Here is a 5,000-nt window from a genome sequence, read left to right as displayed (position 1 = left end):
GAGGTGTCGTCCACCGAAGCAACACGCCGCGGGGGACTTTGGTCGCGGTAGCCGTCGGCTCCGGAGGTGTCGTCCACCGAAGCAACACGCCGCGGGGGACTTTTGCCGCGGACGTCCACGAAGCAACACGCCGCGGGCGACTTTGGTCGCGGTCGTCCACGAAGCAACACGCCGCGGGGGACTTTGCGGCGGCCGCGCTCGGCGCCGGAGGTGTCGTCCACCGAAGCAACACGCCGCGGGGGACTTTGGTCGCGGTAGCCGTCGGCTCCGGAGGTGCCGTCCACCGAAGCAACACGCCGCGGGGGACTTTTGTCGCGGTCGTCCACGAAGCAACACGCCGCGGGCGACTTTGGTCGCGTTCGTCCACGAAGCAACACGCCGCGGGGGACTTTTGTCGCGGTCGTCCACGGAGCAACACGCCGCGGGCGACTTTGGTCGCGGTCGTCCACGAAGCAACACGCCGCGGGGGACTTTGCGGCGGCCGCGCTCGGCGCCGGAGGTGTCGTCCACCGAAGCAACACGCCGCGAGGGACTTGCGTCACGAACCGGTGAGGAGCGCCGGAGGTGTCGTCGACGAAGCAACACGCCGCGAGGGACTTTGGTCGCGGTAGCCGTCGGCTCCGGAGGTGTCGTCCACCGAAGCAACACGCCGCGGGGGACTTTGGTCGCGGTCGCCGTCCGCCCCGGAGGTGTCGTCCACCGAAGCAACACGCCGCGGGGGACTTTGGTCGCGGTAGCCGTCGGCTCCGGAGGTGTCGTCCACCGAAGCAACACGCCGCGGGGGACTTTTGTCGCGGTCGTCCACGAAGCAACACGCCGCGGGCGACTTTTGGTCGCGTTCGTCCACGAAGCAACACGCCGCGGGGGACTTTTGTCGCGGTCGTCCACGAAGCAACACGCCGCGGGCGACTTTGGTCGCGGTCGTCCACGAAGCAACACGCCGCGGGGGACTTTGCGGCGGCCGCGCTCGGCGCCGGAGGTGTCGTCCACCGAAGCAACACGCCGCGGGGGACTTTGGTCGCGGTAGCCGTCGGCTCCGGAGGTGTCGTCCACCGAAGCAACACGCCGCGGGGTACTTTGGTCGCGGTCGCCGTCCGCCCCGGAGGTGTCGTCCACCGAAGCAACACGCCGCGGGGGACTTTGGTCGCGGTAGCCGTCGGCTCCGGAGGTGTCGTCCACCGAAGCAACACGCCGCGGGGGACTTTGGTCGCGGTCGCCGTCCGCTCCGGAGGTGTCGTCCACCGAAGCAACACGCCGCGGGGGACTTTGTTCGCGGTCGCCGTCCGCTCCGGAGGTGTCGTCCACCGAAGCAACACGCCGCGGGGGACTCTGGTCGCGTTCGTCCACGAAGCAACACGCCGCGGGGGACTTTTGTCGCGGTCGTGCACGAAGCAACACGCCGCGGGCGACTTTGGTCGCGGTCGTCCACGAAGCAACACGCCGCGGGCGACTTTGCGGCGGCCGCGCTCGGCGCCGGAGGTGTCGTCCACCGAAGCAACACGCCGCGGGGGACTTTGGTCGCGGTAGCCGTCGGCTCCGGAGGTGTCGTCCACCGAAGCAACACGCCGCGGGGGACTTTGTTCGCGGTCGCCGTCCGCTCCGGAGGTGTCGTCCACCGAAGCAACACGCCGCGGGGGACTTTGGTCGCGGTCGCCGTCCGCCCCGGAGGTGTCGTCCACCGAAGCAACACGCCGCGGGGGACTTTGGTCGCGGTAGCCGTCGGCTCCGGAGGTGTCGTCCACCGAAGCAACACGCCGCGGGGGACTTTTGTCGCGGTCGTCCACGAAGCAACACGCCGCGGGCGACTTTTGGTCGCGTTCGTCCACGAAGCAACACGCCGCGGGGGACTTTTGTCGCGGTCGTCCACGAAGCAACACGCCGCGGGCGACTTTGGTCGCGGTCGTCCACGAAGCAACACGCCGCGGGGGACTTTGGTCGCGTTAGCCGTCGGCTCCGGAGGTGTCGTCCACCGAAGCAACACGCCGCGGGGGACTTTGGTCGCGGTAGCCGTCGGCTCCGGAGGTGTCGTCCACCGAAGCAACACGCCGCGGGGTACTTTGGTCGCGGTAGCCGTCGGCTCCGGAGGTGTCGTCCACCGAAGCAACACGCCGCGGGGGACTTTGGTCGCGGTCGCCGTCCGCTCCGGAGGTGTCGTCCACCGAAGCAACACGCCGCGGGGGACTTTGTTCGCGGTCGCCGTCCGCTCCGGAGGTGTCGTCCACCGAAGCAACACGCCGCGGGGGACTCTGGTCGCGTTCGTCCACGAAGCAACACGCCGCGGGGGACTTTTGTCGCGGTCGTGCACGAAGCAACACGCCGCGGGCGACTTTGGTCGCGGTCGTCCACGAAGCAACACGCCGCGGGCGACTTTGCGGCGGCCGCGCTCGGCGCCGGAGGTGTCGTCCACCGAAGCAACACGCCGCGGGGGACTTTGGTCGCGGTAGCCGTCGGCTCCGGAGGTGTCGTCCACCGAAGCAACACGCCGCGGGGGACTTTGTTCGCGGTCGCCGTCCGCTCCGGAGGTGTCGTCCACCGAAGCAACACGCCGCGGGGGACTTTGGTCGCGGTCGCCGTCCGCCCCGGAGGTGTCGTCCACCGAAGCAACACGCCGCGGGGGACTTTGGTCGCGGTAGCCGTCGGCTCCGGAGGTGTCGTCCACCGAAGCAACACGCCGCGGGGGACTTTTGTCGCGGTCGTCCACGAAGCAACACGCCGCGGGCGACTTTTGGTCGCGTTCGTCCACGAAGCAACACGCCGCGGGGGACTTTTGTCGCGGTCGTCCACGAAGCAACACGCCGCGGGCGACTTTGGTCGCGGTCGTCCACGAAGCAACACGCCGCGGGGGACTTTGGTCGCGTTAGCCGTCGGCTCCGGAGGTGTCGTCCACCGAAGCAACACGCCGCGGGGGACTTTGGTCGCGGTAGCCGTCGGCTCCGGAGGTGTCGTCCACCGAAGCAACACGCCGCGGGGTACTTTGGTCGCGGTCGCCGTCCGCCCCGGAGGTGTCGTCCACCGAAGCAACACGCCGCGGGGGACTTTGGTCGCGGTAGCCGTCGGCTCCGGAGGTGTCGTCCACCGAAGCAACACGCCGCGGGGGACTTTGGTCGCGGTCGCCGTCCGCTCCGGAGGTGTCGTCCACCGAAGCAACACGCCGCGGGGGACTTTGTTCGCGGTCGCCGTCCGCTCCGGAGGTGTCGTCCACCGAAGCAACACGCCGCGGGGTACTTTGGTCGCGGTCGCCGTCCGCCCCGGAGGTGTCGTCCACCGAAGCAACACGCCGCGGGGGACTTTGGTCGCGGTAGCCGTCGGCTCCGGAGGTGTCGTCCACCGAAGCAACACGCCGCGGGGGACTTTGGTCGCGGTCGCCGTCCGCTCCGGAGGTGTCGTCCACCGAAGCAACACGCCGCGGGGGACTTTGTTCGCGGTCGCCGTCCGCTCCGGAGGTGTCGTCCACCGAAGCAACACGCCGCGGGGGACTTTGGTCGCGGTCGCCGTCCGCCCCGGAGGTGTCGTCCACCGAAGCAACACGCCGCGGGGGACTTTGGTCGCGGTAGCCGTCGGCTCCGGAGGTGTCGTCCACCGAAGCAACACGCCGCGGGGGACTTTTGTCGCGGTCGTCCACGAAGCAACACGCCGCGGGCGACTTTTGGTCGCGTTCGTCCACGAAGCAACACGCCGCGGGGGACTTTTGTCGCGGTCGTGCACGAAGCAACACGCCGCGGGCGACTTTGGTCGCGGTCGTCCACGAAGCAACACGCCGCGGGCGACTTTGCGGCGGCCGCCCTCGGCGCCGGAGGTGTCGTCCTGCCGCCTACCGCTCTCATTACAACTTGCATTTACGTCGATCGGGTACTTCGATTCTGTACCCGGGCGTGTTAGTCGACCCGGTTCGATGCCCCGTGGGCGATCGGCGTTGTCAGATTCTCGCGTTCAACGGCGTTTCTCTCATTCGAATGCCACCGGCGCAATGTGCCGAGCGCCGCGGTCTATCGACGCCCGCTCCCGTAAGCGGCCGTGCTTAGCGCCGTGCGTCGCCGACCGCCCGACCGGCCGGCTGGGTATTATAAGAGGTGCGAGTCGCTCGGCTAGCCCAGCCGCTCGGAGCGTTTCGTTACACACTGCATTGCCACGAGTCGGTGTCCGCGGACCGAATGGCTCATACGTGGCGCGCACTGAAGGCGTGCTGGTTGCGCGCGTTGGTTTCCGATACGGGACAACAACGTTACTCGCACTCACTGAACAACAACTCCACGTATGCCGGCAGTCACGCGCGGTCGCTACACGCACCGTACGCGTACGCTTTGGCAATCCGTTACGAATATATCGACTTGCGCCTACACGGCGTAAGAGAAACAGCTCCTCGACGTTATCGGCGTGCAGCCACGTTCGATCTATCGTCAGGGCACGGATGCGCTCAGCGCACGAGAAAACTTTTACAAAAAGGAGAGTGAGAATGATCTTTGAAATTGAAACACGGACCAATTTCTGTGCGGAGTTTACGGTGGGACGGCCTTAATCAGGGTAGGCCGTGCTGCACCGAGTCGCGATCGTATACGTACCGACTCGCGACGCTCCCGAAACTTTTTAAACCACACGCAAACCCTGGTCATTTGGAAGAACCGATCTTTATATATTTATTAAAACGAAAACGGGGCGGCGTGCGACGACGCGAGAGAAGAGAGTGAAGTGGCTGTAGCGGCCGGCTCTCGGCGCGTCGAGCACGCACGCGCTCGATGCAAAACGCAGAACAAACAACGTGTCGCCGACCGGCAATCACGACCGGCGGTGTTCCGTACGACACGCTTTTACCGTCTTCTTGCCCTCTAGCCTCGCGGGCTTTATTATATGAAAGGGAAAAACACGATGTTGCCCCGAGGCCTGCGGAGGAAGTGAAGGCACGCACGATCGCGCCTCGGCGCGTCGCGCGAGCTTCTCGCTTGCGCGGGCGCGCCGAGCGCGAGTCCGAGCTCTCTCTGCACGAAGAAGAAGCTCCCTGGTTG

At 67.0% G+C, this 5,000-nt stretch overlaps 1 non-coding gene across 1 annotated transcript in view; it reads left to right on the top strand.

The window, feature by feature from the left end:
- Nucleotides 1-4,990: 4,990 nt before the first annotated feature.
- LOC113563471 overlaps nucleotides 4,991-5,000 on the top strand; it is a 1,920-nt gene continuing 1,910 nt past the window's right edge. Inside the window, exon 1 of the ribosomal RNA XR_003407469.1 lies at nucleotides 4,991-5,000. This exon is cut by the window's right edge and continues 1,910 nt beyond it. This is a non-coding gene — a ribosomal RNA (small subunit ribosomal RNA).

The sequence above is a fragment of the Ooceraea biroi genome, unplaced genomic scaffold, assembly GCF_003672135.1.
Source record: "Ooceraea biroi isolate clonal line C1 unplaced genomic scaffold, Obir_v5.4 UnassembledTig108, whole genome shotgun sequence".
NCBI classification, from domain to species: Eukaryota; Metazoa; Arthropoda; class Insecta; order Hymenoptera; family Formicidae; genus Ooceraea; species Ooceraea biroi.
Note: the sequence above shows the minus strand (reverse complement) of the source record. Positions and strands in the feature narration are given on the sequence as shown.